This window comes from Coregonus clupeaformis, unplaced genomic scaffold (assembly GCF_020615455.1).
Source record: "Coregonus clupeaformis isolate EN_2021a unplaced genomic scaffold, ASM2061545v1 scaf0055, whole genome shotgun sequence".
Classification (NCBI taxonomy): domain Eukaryota; kingdom Metazoa; phylum Chordata; class Actinopteri; order Salmoniformes; family Salmonidae; genus Coregonus; species Coregonus clupeaformis.
In genome coordinates, this window is record NW_025533510.1 from 27,501 (window position 1) to 45,267 (window position 17,767).

General features: G+C 41.0%; 2 long non-coding RNA genes across 3 annotated transcripts; both read left to right on the plus strand.

Annotated features, from left to right (window-relative positions):
* Positions 1 to 6,675: 6,675 nt before the first annotated feature.
* LOC121556431 lies at positions 6,676 to 8,216 on the plus strand. Its single transcript, XR_005998161.2, has 6 exons — positions 6,676 to 6,714; positions 6,941 to 7,036; positions 7,175 to 7,248; positions 7,497 to 7,621; positions 7,857 to 7,991; positions 8,127 to 8,216. It is a non-coding gene; the product is annotated as an uncharacterized LOC121556431 (long non-coding RNA).
* A 7,063-nt stretch (positions 8,217 to 15,279) lies between these two features.
* On the plus strand, positions 15,280 to 17,343 carry LOC121556423. 2 transcript variants are annotated; one of them, XR_006658148.1, is made up of 5 exons: positions 15,280 to 15,791; positions 16,018 to 16,113; positions 16,252 to 16,325; positions 16,937 to 17,071; positions 17,207 to 17,343. It is a non-coding gene; the product is annotated as an uncharacterized LOC121556423 (long non-coding RNA). The 2 variants fall into 2 exon arrangements; XR_005998155.2 differs by lacking the exons at positions 16,937 to 17,071; positions 17,207 to 17,343 and adding an exon at positions 16,576 to 16,683.
* Positions 17,344 to 17,767: the final 424 nt, after the last annotated feature.

The window sequence follows — 17,767 nt, forward strand, 5'->3', positions numbered from 1 at the left end:
TCTAGTTTCACTGACACTAATACACAGATAGATAGTTTTTCGGGAGCAACCTTCAGACATATTGCAGGAGTGATAGGCAAGTTGGAGAAACAGCAAAACACACAGAAGGTTGTTCTATCAGTGGGTCTTGTTAACGGCTTGAACCAGCAGTATACCACTGCAGTCAAGCAGTTGCAACAGCTACTGAATAAAGCAGGTGAAGTTTTTCCTCATGCACAGGTTTATGTTCCTATCATACATTTTTCAGATGAGCTTCATGGGAAAAGCAGGAGGTACTGAATCAATTGAACAAGTATATTCAGAAGAATTGTAGGGAACTATTGGATCTGAATAAACTTAGATTTCACACAGTGCAGGACGACCCAATACATTGGAGACCAGATACAGCTGTAAACATTTTTAATCACTGGCTAGACCAGTTAAACTATTAAGAGGGGAAGAGTGTATTGGTATTATCCCCAGCACTCTAATGTACTTAACTTATCGACTACTTTTAGACTTACAGCGGCAGAACAGCAACTTCTGGAGAAGGGTCTTATGTTTATCCCGACACCCACTAAGATAGATTGCATGGAGCTCAGGAGGGATCTGCATACCTATCGTAGAAAATTAAAATTACTTGATCATTTTAATTATAATACTGATAACCAAAAAATACCATTTATTGGTCCATCACATTGGGAGCCTAAGTTAGAGGGAGTGTCTAATACGATGCAGACTTTAATTCAAAGAGACTCTACCTCTTTTAGTACATTTAGGTTTTATATGGCAGGGAAAGATAATCTTACAAAACAAGAACGTAAATCCTTAAAATCCTTAAGTAAGAATTCCAACATAGTTATAAAACCAGCGGATAAAGGATCAAAGATTGTTATTTTGGATAAAACACAGTATCTGATCGAGGCGAAAAGGCAATTGAGTAATTCTAAACATTATAGACCATTGACTCATTCATTGCAGCAGGAGACCCAGAGACAAATTAGGCAGATTTTAGGAGAACTTTATGAGAATAATTACATTACAGACAAACAAATGTTTTATCTATTTGGACCAGATACCCCACGTCCCAGACAATTTTATTTGTTGCCTAAAATCCACAAACCTCCTGAGACTTGGACCATTCCTTCTGAGGTTCCATGTGGTAGGCCGATTGTATCGGACTGTGGCTCGGAATCGTATAGAATAGCAGAGTATTTAGATTATTTTATAAATCCTCTGTCACGGAAACATCAAAGTTTCATTAAAGACACGTATGAATTTGTGACAAAATTGAAAGAAATTAGTGTGCCTCAAGAAACTGTGTTTTTTTTCAATTGATATTGACTCATTGTATACCAACATTGACACCAAGTTGGGTCTTAGAGCGATCAAAACATCTTCCATAAATATCCAGACCTAGATAGACCAGATGGGGCTTTACTACAACTATTGGAACTCAGTTTAACAAGAAATGACTTTGAATTTAATTCTAATTGGTTTCTTCAAATCCATGGTACAGCTATGGGGGAAGAAGTTTGCCCGTCCTATGCCAATATTTATATGGCAGAATGGGAACAATCAGCCTTCCCCAAATGTATAAAGCTTCCAATTTTGTATTTACGGTATCTAGATGATATATTTGGGTTATGGACACATTCACTTTCAGATTTTATGGAATTTGTGAAGATTCTGAATACACATCATCCGTCAATTACGATTAAACACAATGTTCAGCCGGAACGAATAGAATTTTTGGACACCGAGGTATTTTTTGTAGAGGGGAATGATAACCTGAAGCGATTAGCAACAAAGGTTTATTTTAAACCTACGGACACCCATTCCCTCTTACATAAATCCAGTTTTCATCCAAAACACACCTACAGGGGGTTGACAGGGGGTTGACGAGGGAGGAGGTGGAGATTCTCCAACAGTTCAGAGTAATATCAGCATATCGGCGAAATAAAAATTTGAAAGATGTGCTGGTACACTCTGGTTTCAGGGAGAAGCCGGGGCGGAGTGGATCACATTTTAGACAAGTTAAATACATTCAGAATAAATGGTCGGGTCTAGGGGCTCCAGTATGGGAGGTATTTCAATTGAAGACCACCAACATTGTATATGGAATTGAATGTCTACAATGTGGAAAACTGTATATTGGAGAAACTAGGAACTCCTTGGAAGCCAGACTCAAACAACATCTCTATCATATAAGTAAGGAGTCGGTTAAAAGCACACTATACATCCACTTTAGATCCCATCCAGTAGCTCAGTTAAGAATAGCAGGGTTGGAATCTAACCAGGGGTGGTCACTAAAACACAGACAGATCAAGGAGCGGTGTTGGATAAAAAAATTGGGTACTTGTAATCCTAAAGGCCTTAATGAAAAGTATTAGAGACCTAAACTTTTCTAACTCTGACCTGAACACTAACCTGAACCATCCCAACCCCAGTTTACTTTAACTATAACCCCAACCCTAATCCAAAACTTAACCTTAACCTTGATTATAACCTTAATCCTAACCTTAACCGGAGCCATTTCAATTCTAGCTCTAACTTTAAACCCAATCCTAAACCCTAACCTTAACTCTGATCATAACCCTAACCCCAGTCTCAAACTTAACCACAAGCCTAATCCTTTGGTCTACCCTAACCCTAACCTAACCCTAACCCTAACCCTAACCCTAATCAACCCTGACCTTAACCTCACCTTTAACTGGAGCAATTTCAACCCTAACTCTAACCTTAACCCTAACCCTAATCCTAAACCTAACCTTAACTTTGATCATAACTTTAACCCCTAACTCCAGCCTCAAACCTAACCCCAAACCTAACCCTTGGTTTACCCTAACTATAATCCTAATCTTAAACCTAACCTTAACCTGGATTGTAATCTTGATCCTAACCTGAACCCTGACCTTAACCTGAATCCTAACCTTAACCTCACTTTTAATTGGAGCAATCCTAACCCGAACTCTGATCTTAACCTGAACCCTAACCTTAACCTCACCTTTTACTGGAGCAATCCCAACCCTAGCTCTAACCTTAACCCCCATCCTAAACCTAACCTTAACCTTGATCATAACCTTAACCCCTAACGCAAGCTTCAAACTTAACTTTAACCCTAAGTTTAACCTCTTGGTTTACCCTAACTATAACCCTAACCTTGATTGTAATTCTGATCCTTGCTCGAACCCTAACCTTAACCTTACCTGAAACTGGAGCAATCCCAACCCTAGCTTTAACCTTAACCCTAATCCTAAACCTAATCTCAACCCGGATAATAACTTTAGTTCTAATCCTAACCCCAATCACAATCCTAATCTTAACCCCACCTCAATCCCTGAACCTTGACCCCAATACCAACCTTAATTTCAATTTTATCAATCAATCAATTTTATTTTATATAGCCCTTCTTACATCAGCTAATATCTCGAAGTGCTGTACAGAAACCCAGCCTAAAACCCCAAACAGCTAATAATGCAGGTGTAGAAGCACGGTGGCTAGGAAAACTCCTAGAAAGGCAAAACCTAGGGAAGAAACCTAGAGAGGAACCAGGCTATGAGGGGTGGCCAGTCCTCTTCTGGCTGTGCCGGGTGGAGATTATAACAGAACCATGCCAAGATGTTCAAAAATGTTCATAAGTGACAAGCATGGTCAAATAATAATCAGGAATAAATCTCAGTTGGCTTTTCATAGCCGATCATTAGAGTTTAAAACAGCAGGTCTGGGACAGGTAGGGGTTCCATAACCGCAGGCAGAACAGTTTAAACTGGAATAGCAGCAAGGCCAGGCGGACTGGGGACAGCAAGGAGTCACCACGGCCGGTAGTCCCGACGTATGGTCCTAGGGCTCAGGTCTCTCAGTTGGCTTTTCATAGCCGATCATTTAGAGTTGAAAACAGCAGGTCTGGGACAGGTAGGGGTTTCGTAGCCGCAGGCAGAACAGTTGAAACTGGAATAGCAGCAAGGCCAGGCGGACTGGGGACAGCAAGGTGTCATCATGCCCGGTAGTCCTGACGTATGGTCCTAGGGCTCAGGTTCTCAGAGAGAAAGAGAGAACGAGAGAATTAGGAGAGAGCATACTTAAATTCACACAGGACACTGGATAAGACAGGAGAAGTACTCCAGGTATAACCAACTAACCCCAGCCCCCGACACATAAACTACTGCAGCATAAATACTGGAGGCTGAGACAGGAGCGGTCCGGAGACACTGTGGCCCCATCCGAAGAAACCCCGGACAGGGCCAAACAGGAAGGATATAACCCCACCCACTCCGCCAAAGCACAGCCCCCGCACCACTAGAGGGATATCCCCAACCACCAACTTACAATCCTGAGACAAGGCCGAGTATAGCCCACAGAGGTCTCCACCACAGCACAAACCAAGGGGGGGCGCCAACCCAGACAGGAAGATCACGTCAGTAACTCAACCCACTCAAGTGGCGCACCCTCCCAGGGACGGCATGAAAGAGCACCAGCAAGCCAGTGACTCAGCCCCTGCAACAGGGTTAGAGGCAGAGAACCCCAGTGGAGAGGGGAACCGGCCGGCAGAGACAGCAAGGGCTGTTCGTTGCTCCAGCCTTTCCGTTCACCTTCACACTCCTGGGCCAGACTACACTCAATCATATGACCTACTGAAGAGATAAGTCTTCAGTAAAGACTTAAAGGTTGAGACCGAGTCTGCGTCTCTCACATGGGTAGGCAGACTGTTCCATAAAAATGGAGATCTATAGGAGAAAGCCCTGCCTCCCGCTGTTTGCTTAGAAATTCTAGGGACAATTAGGAGGCCTGCGTCTTGTGACCGTAGCGTACGTATTGGTATGTACGGCAGGACCAACTCGAAAGATAGGTAGAGCAAGCCCATGTAACGCTTTATAGGTTAACAGTAAAACCTTGAAATCAGCCCTTGCCTTAACAGGAAGCCAGTGTAGGGAAGCTAGCACTGGAGTAATATGATCAAATTTCTTGGTTCTAGTCAGGATTCTAGCAGCCGTATTTAGCACTAACTGAAGTTTATTTAGTGCTTTATCCGGGTAGCCGGAAAATAGAGCATTGCAGTAGTCTAATCTAGAAGTAACAAATGCATGGATTAATTTTTCTGCATCATTTTTGGACAGAAAATTTCTGATTTTTGCAATGTTACGTAGATGGAAAAAAGCTGTCCTTGAAACAGTCTTGATATGTTCGTCAAAAGAGAGATCAGGGTCAAGAGTAACGCCTAGGTCCTTCACAGTTTTATTTGAGACGACTTTACAACCATCAAGATGAATTGTCAGATTTAACAGAAGATCTCTTTGTTTCTTGGGACCTAGAACAAGCATCTCTGTTTTGAACTCAAGCCTCAAATTTAACCTTAACCCTAACCCCTTGGGACTTAAAAAGTGGATATCAGGAATCCCACAGGTCTGAAACAAAAGTATGAGAGCCTAATTTTAACCTTGACACTGACAATCTTAATTGGTATTTTAAATTATAACCCTGGCTTCATAAAGATGTATTCTGAGGAGCCTGGGAATTGGAAGGTATGTATTGTTTGGGTAGTGTCTGGGTGTTTATCCTCTTGGAGGAAAAGGTTACTCTTATCTGTTCTTTTTCAGGGATAAACCATAACATCTTTCTTTGGGGTATATCTCCCAATTTCCTGTAGGACTATGATGTATCAATAGGATAAATAGAATTAGAGAACATGTGCCCGTGTATTTGGTCCTCTTGAAGGGCAATTTTCTCTTAAACCTAACCCGCCAGAGCCCTGTTCTCCTCCTCCTAATTAGATACTTCTACCCAGAGAAACTTGAATCTCATATATTAGGAGCACTTTTATATTATAATTGGAACCTTGTTAATATGTAAATTATTTTTGTTTTATTAAAGTTGTCTTTTTATTTTTTTATTTTTTTATTTTTTTGTCTTGTGTGTTTTGGCCCTGTTTTCTTTTGATTTATTTATTTGGAATTTCTTTAGAGGTCTTCTTGTAGTGGGGGACGATGTCATAACAAAACCACATTTTCCCTTCATGTAGATTGGTTTATACAAGGAAGGTGAAAAAACAATGGGAAATTTGTAGAATTAAGGACAGGTGTGTTGGAGGATATAGGATGGACATAATAGTCCACCAATGGAAGGTCAGGCTTAGTAGCTTAACCCCTCCCCTCACCCGTTCTCATACTATATGGGCTGGCCTCTTCTCATTTTCTGTCTATTTTCCTCTGAAGAAGCACGAATTGTGCGAAACGTCAGGAATTTTTTCTTCCTAATTTTAAACAATACTCCTTTTATCTTTTTACCTTGAAACAAAAAAAAGGGTTTGATAATGTGAATCAGAAGAGGATTACTGTATCTCACTATTCTAAAAGGACACCATTTTTCCTACAAACAAAGATAAGCACATGGACCTTTGGAGATTTGGTGGGGATGGTATGGAAGAGCTCTTTTCCGTGTGAGATATCCATTTCTCTGGGTTGGTGAGTACTCCCAAAATCACTGTGTGTACACATGAAGATTTGAACATTTGGAGTGACTTGAAGTGGAACCACTATCAGAATTGAACTATAAAGGAGTGATCACTTTTGAATGGAGTGTTTTTCTCCCACTTGAGTGGGTTTTTTTTTTTTTTTTTTTCTCACCTTTGTGTGTTTTTATGGAGTGACACCTAACCTAAAGTGGTAATTTCCTACGGATCTGGGGTAAACCACCAGATGGCAACGGACAATTATTTGTTGTTGGAGTAAATGAGTTGTGAGTGCTGACCTCTTATCCTTTCTTTACATTGGGTTTTGTTTCATTGGAGTTTTTTATCTAAAATAGGGCTAATTCTTTCTAATTTTTTCTTTTTGTCTTTGGTGTATATATTTTTCTTTTTGTCTTTTGTATGTGTGTATATATATAATTTTCTTTGGGGTTGATTGGTTCCAATTATATATTGTGGGGGGGATTTTAACCTTTATATGATCCCTTCTTTCAGTTGGGATTTCCAGCAAGGGTTCCTGGTTTTGAACCTTTACCATGGCAGTGCCACTACATAACCGTTTCCAGGCTCTAGTTAGTTTAAATGATGAGGGTGAGTCTACTGGAGAGATTAGGAATGTTTCTTCTTTGCAAGATAATACTTGCACAAAGGGATATTTCAAGGCTCTACAAGCAATTCATCACTCAGAAATATTAGATCATTCTGCAGTTAATCATTCTTTTCCAGCAGGGATGGTAAGACAGGTGAACAAATTGGCGGCCTTTATTAAACCCTCCTCGCCTAACCAACAGACCCTGGCAAAGGTAAAACTTAATACCAGTAGGTGGATGGAGAATAATATGGATATTCTGAGGGAGCATTATGATGGGGTAATTGCCTTATGCATTCAGAATAGCTCAACTTATAATCAAGAAGCTCTAGATAAAGCGGTGATGTGGGCAAAGGCAAGATATAAACACAAATTTACATCTTCGTCAGTAAGTACCTTAAAAACATGTTGCAAAAACCAATTGACCCGCTGGCCTCTACTAAACTGATAACTTCTCATCAGGCCCATTCCAGTTATGCGGCTGCGGTGACCAGCAAGTCACCAACTGGTAGGGTCTCAATGGGAGCCCAGGCCATAGGGACTTTGGAATATGCAGGAATATCCCAGGGGGCCAGAGTGACACTTCGGTAAGGGACAATATGGTTAATAAACAGGCCTTCAGTAATCCTGTAGATAAACCGATAAACCATAGTCAGACTATCAACAGCAATACCACAGGGCTTGCTGGGGGTATGCAGAGAAGGGAGGTGCAGGTAGAAGTTCATGTTGGGTCTACTTCCCTTTGTAGAGTGGTTCCTTCGACGAGCTCACCTACTAACCAACTATCTCCCCTCTTGTCCTGTCTCACCCCTCGGGAATTAGGTCCTGCAAAGAGTGGCGGGACTAGCTTCAGACTTACCCCAATAACCAGGAAGAGCACGGGGATACCGAATCCCCAAACTCAGCGACCAAGAAACAATTTGGCCGAGCCTAAAGTCCCAGCCTTGACCCTTCCAGGTAGAGAGCCCTCGAATTTACTCTTAACAGTAGAGGCGTTGGAGATTACGGTGAATAACGGCAATGGTCAAAAATTACCATTGAACAATGTGGCTGTTTTGATGGATGACATGGTTTTATCCAATTCTACGACAGGTTCACAGCAAGAGGACCATCAGGGTAAGGTAGCAATGGCAAATGGAAAAGACACGGGCCCTGGGACAGAACCAATACTGGAACCTGTAATAAAGGAGAAACTCTTTTATCCCACATGTCATTCTAGAACTGAAAGGAAAATAAATGATTGGAGTATTGAGATTAAAAAGCCCGTGGTCTTTATTGGGGATTCCAACCTTGCGCGCATTTCTAGTTTCACTGACACTAATACACAGATAGATAGTTTTCCGGGAGCAACCTTCAGACATATTGCAGGGAGTGATAGGCAAGTTGGAGAAACAGCAAAACACACAGAAGGTTGTTCTATCAGTGGGTCTTGTTAACGGCTTGAACCAGCAGTATACCACTGCAGTCAAGCAGTTGCAACAGCTACTGAATAAAGCAGGTGAAGTTTTTCCTCATGCACAGGTTTATGTTCCTATCATACATTTTTCAGATGAGCTTCCATGGGAAAAGCAGGAGGTACTGAATCAATTGAACAAGTATATTCAGAAGAATTGTAGGGAACTATTGGATCTGAATAAACTTAGATTTCACACAGTGCAGGACGACCCAATACATTGGAGACCAGATACAGCTGTAAACATTTTTAATCACTGGCTAGACCAGTTAAACTATTAAGAGGGGAAGAGTGTATTGGTATTACTCCCCAGCACTCTAATGTACTTAACTTATCGACTACTTTTAGACTTACAGCGGCAGAACAGCAACTTCTGGAGAAGGGTCTTATGTTTATCCCGACACCCACTAAGATAGATTGCATGGAGCTCAGGAGGGATCTGCATACCTATCATAGAAAATTAAAATTACTTGATCATTTTAATTATAATACTGATAACCAAAAATACCATTTATTGGTCCATCACATTGGGAGCCTAAGTTAGAGGGAGTGTCTAATACGATGCAGACTTTAATTCAAAGAGACTCTACCTCTTTTAGTACATTTAGGTTTTATATGGCAGGGAAAGATAATCTTACAAAACAAGAACGTAAATCCTTAAAATCCTTAAGTAAGAATTCCAACATAGTTATAAAACCAGCGGATAAAGGATCAAAGATTGTTATTTTGGATAAAACACAGTATCTGATCGAGGCGAAAAGGCAATTGAGTAATTCTAAACATTATAGACCATTGACTCATTCATTGCAGCAGGAGACCCAGAGACAAATTAGGCAGATTTTAGGAGAACTTTATGAGAATAATTACATTACAGACAAACAAATGTTTTACCTATTTGGACCAGATACCCCACGTCCCAGACAATTTTATTTGTTGCCTAAAATCCACAAACCTCCTGAGACTTGGACCATTCCTTCTGAGGTTCCATGTGGTAGGCCGATTGTATCGGATTGTGGCTCGGAATCGTATAGAATAGCAGAGTATTTAGATTATTTTATAAATCCTCTGTCACGGAAACATCAAAGTTTCATTAAAGACACGTATGAATTTGTGACAAAATTGAAAGAAATTAGTGTGCCTCAAGAAACTGTGTTTTTTTCAATTGATATTGACTCATTGTATACCAACATTGACACCAAGTTGGGTCTTAGAGCGATCAAAAACATCTTCCATAAATATCCAGACCTAGATAGACCAGATGGGGCTTTACTACAACTATTGGAACTCAGTTTAACAAGAAATGACTTTGAATTTAATTCTAATTGGTTTCTTCAAATCCATGGTACAGCTATGGGGAAGAAGTTTGCCCCGTCCTATGCAAATATTTATATTGCAGAATGGGAACAATCAGCCTTCCCCAAATGTATAAAGCTTCCAATTTTGTATTTACGGTATCTAGATGATATATTTGGGTTATGGACACATTCACTTTCAGATTTTATGGAATTTGTGAAGATTCTGAATACACATCATCCGTCAATTACGATTAAACACAATGTTCAGCCGGAACGAATAGAATTTTTTGGACACCGAGGTATTTTTTGTAGAGGGGAATGATAACCTGAAGCGATTAGCAACAAAGGTTTATTTTAAACCTACGGACACCCATTCCCTCTTACATAAATCCAGTTTTCATCCAAAACACACCTACAGGGGGTTGATAAAGTCGCAGCTTATTAGATTTAATAGGATTTGTACACAGGAAAAACATGTCAAGGAGGCTATAGGAATTCTTTTTAAGGCTCTCAGACCCAGAGGATACTCAAAACGTTTCCTCCGCACTATAAGAGCAGAGGTGAACAATATGTCTGTAACGGAACCTATATGTGGGAGGACTAGTAATGATGGATGCATTATTCCATTTGTCACCACATATTCACAGTCTTCTATGAGGTTTAATTCCATAGTGAAGGATCATTTTGAGCAGACGAGGGAGGAGGTGGAGATTCTCCAACAGTTCAGAGTAATATCAGCATATCGGCGAAATAAAAATTTGAAAGATGTGCTGGTACACTCTGGTTTCAGGGAGAAGCCGGGGCGGAGTGGATCACATTTTAGACAAGTTAAATACATTCGAATAAATGGTCGGGTCTAGGGGCTCCAGTATGGGAGGTATTTCAATTGAAGACCACCAACATTGTATATGGAATTGAATGTCTACAATGTGGAAAACTGTATATTGGAGAAACTAGGAACTCCTTGGAAGCCAGACTCAAACAACATCTCTATCATATAAGTAAGGAGTCGGTTAAAAAGCACACTATACATCCACTTTAGATCCCATCCAGTAGCTCAGTTAAGAATAGCAGGGTTGGAATCTAACCAGGGGTGGTCACTAAAACACAGACAGATCAAGGAGCGGTGTTGGATAAAAAAATTGGGTACTTGTAATCCTAAAGGCCTTAATGAAAAGTATTAGAGACCTAAACTTTTCGAACTCTGACCTGAACACTAACCTGAACCATCCCAACCCCAGTTTACTTTAACTATAACCCCAACCCTAATCCAAAACTTAACCTTAACCTTGATTATAACCTTAATCCTAACCTTAACCGGAGCCAATTCAATTCTAGCTCTAACTTTAAACCCAATCCTAAACCTAACCTTAACTCTGATCATAACCCTAACCCCAGTCTCAAACTTAACCACAAGCCTAATCCTTTGGTCTACCCTAACCTAACCTAACCTTAACCCTAACCCAACCCTGACCTTAACCTCACCTTTAACAGGAGCAATTTCAACCCTAACTCTAACCTTAACCCTAACCCTAATCCTAAACCTAACCTTAACTTTGATCATAACTTTAACCCTAACTCCAGCCTCAAACCTAACCCCAAACCTAACCCCCTTGGTTTACCCTAACTATAATCCTAATCTTAAACCTAACCTTAACCTGGATTGTAATCTTGATCCTAACCTGAACCCTGACCTTAACCTGAATCCTAACCTTAACCTCACTTTTAATTGGAGCAATCCTAACCCGAACTCTGATCTTAACCTGAACCCTAACCTTAACCTCACCTTTTACTGGAGCAATCCCAACCCTAGCTCTAACCTTAACCCCCATCCTAAACCTAACCTTAACCTTGATCATAACCTTAACCCTAACGCAAGCTTCAAACTTAACTTTAACCCTAAGTTTAACCTCTTGGTTTACCCTAACTATAACCCTAACCTTGATTGTAATTCTGATCCTTGCTCGAACCCTAACCTTAACCTTACCTGAAACTGGAGCAATCCCAACCCTAGCTTTAACCTTAACCCTAATCCTAAACCTAATCTCAACCCGGATAATAACTTTAGTTCTAATCCTAACCCCAATCACAATCCTAATCTTAACCCCACCTCAATCCCTGAACCTTGACCCCGATACCAACCTTAATTTGAACTCAAGCCTCAAATTTAACCTTAACCCTAACCCCTTGGGACTTAAAAAGTGGATATCAGGAATCCCACAGGTCTGAAACAAAAGTATGAGAGCCTAATTTTAACCTTGACACTGACAATCTTAATTGGTATTTTAAATTATAACCCTGGCTTCATAAAGATGTATTCTGAGGAGCCTGGGAATTGGAAGGTATGTATTGTTTGGGTAGTGTCTGGGTGTTTATCCTCTTGGAGGAAAAGGTTACTCTTATCTGTTCTTTTTCAGGGATAAACCATAACATCTTTCTTTGGGGTATATCTCCCAATTTCCTGTAGGACTATGATGTATCAATAGGAGAAATAGAATTAGAGAACATGTGCCCGTGTATTTGGTCCTCTTGAAGGGCAATTTTCTCTTAACCCTAACCCTAACCCTAACCTGGGTTCGTATCCTGTTCCAACTCCTTACCCTAACCCCAACCCTAACCCTAACCCTAACCCTACTCCTAACCCTAACCCTAACCTTAACCCTTACCCTAACCTGGGTTCGTATCCTGCTCCCGCCACTGACCCTAACCTTAACCCCTTACCCTAACCGGGTTCGTATCCTGTTCCAACTCCTAACCCTACCCCAACCCTACTCCTAACCCTACACCCCCCAACCCTACTCCTAACCCTAACCCTAACCCTACTCCTAACCCTAACCCTACCCCCAACCCTACTCCTAACCCTAACCCCAACCCTAACCCTAACCCTAACCCTAACCCTACCCCCAACCCTACACCTAACCCTACTCCTAACCCTAACCTTAACCCTTACCCTAACCTGGGTTCGTATCCTGCTCCCACCCCTGACCCTAACCTTAACCCTTACCCTAACCCGGGTTCGTATCCTGTTCCAACTCCTAACCCTACCCCCAACCCTACTCCTAACCCTAACCCTACCCCCAACCCTACTCCTAACCCTAACCCTAACCCTACTCCTAACCCTAACCCTACCCCCAACCCTACTCCTAACCCTGACCCTAACCTTAACCCTTACCCTAACCCGGGTTCGTATCCTGTTCCCACCCCTAACCCTACTCCTAACCCTAACCCCACCAAAACCCCCCCCTCTCAGAATCACAACCTTCTCTCCTCCTCTGATTCCTCTTCCAATCAGCAGACAATCCTTATCCCCTTAGTCACTACATTCTCCCATAGGATCAGACCGCTACATCAGGCATTCAAACATAATTTTCTCATTACTCAACAGGCATACACACCCTTCCAGCCATATAGAATTATCTCAGCATTCAGAAGGAATAAGAGTCTCAAAGACGTCCTAATCAAAGCAAAATACAGCACTAAGCCCCCACAACCACCCAAACCTCACACGGCCCACTTCAAACCAAGAAAATTCATTTCAAATCCACACAGCAAGACCTCCACTCCAGTTCTAGACTCTATCTCACTCAACACTCCAAATGTCATTTATATAATTACCTGTACATTATGCAAAAAACACTACATCGGGGAAACTCAGTATACAATAGAAACTAGACTTAAACAACATCTATACAACATCAAACGGGCCCATCTACACACAGAACTAGTCACTCATTTCCAGGATCACCCCATCACTTACCTCAATATATCCGGCTTACAGTCATGTTCTGGGTGGACCAGTGGGCGGCGAAAAGCAGTGGAACGTGGGTGGATAAGAGATCTTCAAACAATTACACCCACCGGTCTGAATGAGCGTTTTTAACCAGTTAGATGGGATCAATCGAAAGGGATAGCACTTGTTTACAGGGATCTCAAGGAGGTGAAAGAAGGATGCACTATTCAAACAAAAAATAAAGTTTAAGTGGGTTTGTCTAATATTTAATATTTGCATGCTTATCTTAAATAGTTTTATTCCTTCCTTTTTAGGTATTTGATTTTGTTTTGACATTTTAGCACTTTATCTCTTAGCACTTTGTCTTCTAGCGCTTATATATGTGGATATAATTGTGTTTGTATATGTATTATTAAAGCATCTATCCCCTGATCCCTTGTATATTTTAATATCTCAGTCCCTTCATGGTCCTAGATAACCACTCAGACTATCATTTAGAAATAATAATAACCTACTTACTTTTGGTAAGTTTGGAGGGGGTAATCTAGATAATTTTAACAGTTGAATGGTTTATAGCATTATATTGGAGGGGCACACAACAATAGGCCTGCGCACCACAAGACAAACCAGTCTCTTTTTAACCCTACCCTAATTCAAAACCTAACCCTAACCCTAACCCTAACCCTAACCCCTAACCCTAACCCTAACCCTAACCCCTAACCCTAACCCTAACCCCTAACCCCTAACCCCTAACCCCTAACCCTAACCCTAACCCTAACCCTAACCCTAACCCTAACCCTAACCCAGGGATCTCAAGGAGGTGAAAGAAGGATGCACTATTCAAACAAAAAATAAAGTTTAAGTGGTTTTGTCTAATATTTAATATTTGCATGCTTATCTTAAATAGTTTTATTCCTTCCTTTTTTAGGTATTTGATTTTGTTTTGACATTTTAGCACTTTATCTCTTAGCACTTTGTCTTCTAGCGCTTATATATGTGAATATAATTGTGTTTGTATATGTATTATTAAAGCATCTATCCCCTGATCCCTTGTATATTTTAATATCTCAGTCCCTTCATGGTCCTAGATAACCACTCAGACTATCATTTAGAAATAATAATAACCTACTTACTTTTGGTAAGTTTGGAGGGGGTAATCTAGATAATTTTAACAGTTGAATGGTTTATAGCATTATATTGGAGGGGCACACAACAATAGGCCTGCGCACCACAAGACAAACCAGTCTCTTTTTAACCCTACCCTAATTCAAAACCTAACCCTAACCCTAACCCTAACCCTAACCCTAACCCTAACCCTAACCCTAATAGGAGAAATAGAATTAGAGAACATGTGCCCGTGTATTTGGTCCTCTTGAAGGGCAATTTTCTCTTAAACCTAACCCTAACCCTAACCCTAACCCTAACCCTAACCCTAAACCCTAAACCCTAAACCCTAACCCTAACCCTAACCCTAACCCTAACCCTAAACCCTAACCCTAACCCTAACCCTAACCCTAACCCTAAACCCTAACCCTAACCCTAATAGGAGAAATAGAATTAGAGAACATGTGCCCGTGTATTTGGTCCTCTTGAAGGGCAATTTTCTCTTAAACCTAACCCTAACCCTAACCCCTAACCCTAACCCTAACCCTAAACCCTAAACCCTAACCCTAACCCTATTTCCCTCTGAAGAAGCACGAATTGTGCGAAACGTCAGGAATTTTTTCTTCCTAATTTTAAACCCTATTTCCCTCTGAAGAAGCACGAATTGTGCGAAACGTCAGGAATTTTTTCTTCCTAATTTTAAACAATACTCCTTTTATCTTTTTACCTTGAAACAAAAAAGGTTTTGATAATGTGAATCAGAAGAGGATTACTGTATCTCACTATTCTAAAAGGACACCATTTTTCCTACAAACAAAGATAAGCACATGGACCTTTGGAGACTTGGTGGGGATGGTATGGAAGAGCTCTTTTCCGTGTGAGATATCCATTTCTCTGGGTTGGTGAGTACTCCCAAAATCACTGTGTGTACACATGAAGATTTGAACATTTGGAGTGACTTGAAGTGGAACCACTATCAGAATTGAACCATAAAGGAGTGATCACTTTTGAATGGAGTGTTTTTCTCCCACTTGAGTGGGTTTTTTTTTTTTTTTTTTTCTCACCTTTGTGTGTTTTTATGGAGTGACACCTAACCTAAAGTGGTAATTTCCTACGGATCTGGGGTAACCACCAGATGGCAACGGACAATTATTTGTTGTTGGAGTAAATGAGTTGTGAGTGCTGACCTCTTATCCTTTCTTTACATTGGGTTTTGTTTCATTGGAGTTTTTTATTTAAAATAGGGCTAATTCTTTCTAATTTTTTCTTTTTGTCTTTGGTGTATATATTTTTCTTTTTGTCTTTTGTATGTGTGTATATATATAATTTTCTTTGGGGTTGATTGGTTCCAATTATATATTGTGGGGGGGATTTTAACCTTTATATGATCCCTTCTTTCAGTTGGGATTTCCAGCAAGGGTTCCTGGTTTTGAACCTTTACCATGGCAGTGCCACTACATAACCGTTTCCAGGCTCTAGTTAGTTTAAATGATGAGGGTGAGTCTACTGGAGAGATTAGGAATGTTTCTTCTTTGCAAGATAATACTTGCACAAAGGGATATTTCAAGGCTCTACAAGCAATTCATCACTCAGAAATATTAGATCATTCTGCAGTTAATCATTCTTTTCCAGCAGGGATGGTAAGACAGGTGAACAAATTGGCGGCCTTTATTAAACCCTCCTCGCCTAACCAACAGACCCTGGCAAAGGTAAAACTTAATACCAGTAGGTGGATGGAGAATAATATGGATATTCTGAGGGGAGCATTATGATGGGGTAATTGCCTTATGCATTCAGAATAGCCCAACTTATAATCAAGAAGCTCTAGATAAAGCGGTGATGTGGGCAAAGGCAAGATATAAACACAAATTTACATCTTCGTCAGTAAGTACCTTAAAAAACATGTTGCAAAAACCAATTGACCCGCCGGCCTCTACTAAACTGATAACTTCTCATCAGGCCCATTCCAGTTATGCGGCTGCGGTGACCAGCAAGTCACCAACTGGTAGGGTCTCAATGGGAGCCCAGGCCCACAGGGACTTTGGAATATGCAGGAATATCCCAGGGGGCAAGAGAGACACTTCGGTAAGGGACAATATGGTTAATAAACAGGCCTTCAGTAATCCTGTAGATAAACCGATAAACCATAGTCAGACTATCAACAGCAATACCACAGGGCTTGCTGGGGGTATGCAGAGAAGGGAGGTGCAGGTAGAAGTTCATGTTGGGTCTACTTCCCTTTGTAGAGTGGTTCCTTCGACGAGCTCACCTACTAACCAACTATCTCCCCTCTTGTCCTGTCTCACCCCTCGGGAATTAGGTCCTGCAAAGAGTGGCGGGACTAGCTTCAGACTTACCCCAATAACCAGGAAGAGCACGGGGATACCGAATCCCCAAACTCAGCGACCAAGAAACAATTTGGCCGAGCCTAAAGTCCCAGCCTTGACCCTTCCAGGTAGAGAGCCCTCGAATTTACTCTTAACAGTAGAGGCGTTGGAGATTACGGTGAATAACGGCAATGGTCAAAAATTACCATTGAACAATGTGGCTGTTTTGATGGATGACATGGTTTTATCCAATTCTACGACAGGTTCACAGCAAGAGGACCATCAGGGTAAGGTAGCAATGGCAAATGGAAAAGACACGGGCCCTGGGACAGAACCAATACTGGAACCTGTAAAAAAGGAGAAACTCTTTTATCCCACATGTCATTCTAGAACTGAAAGGAAAATAAATGATTGGAGTATTGAGATTAAAAAGCCCGTGGTCTTTATTGGGGATTCCAACCTTGCGCGCATTTCTAGTTTCACTGACACTAATACACAGATAGATAGTTTTCCGGGAGCAACTTTCAGACATATTGCAGGAGTGATAGGCAAGTTGGAGAAACAGCAAAACACACAGAAGGTTGTTCTATCAGTGGGTCTTGTTAACGGCTTGAACCAGCAGTATACCACTGCAGTCAAGCAGTTGCAACAGCTACTGAATAAAGCAGGTGAAGTTTTTCCTCATGCACAGGTTTATGTTCCTATCATACATTTTTCAGATGAGCTTCCATGGGAAAAGCAGGAGGTACTGAATCAATTGAACAAGTATATTCAGAAGAATTGTAGGGAACTATTGGATCTGAATAAACTTAGATTTCACACAG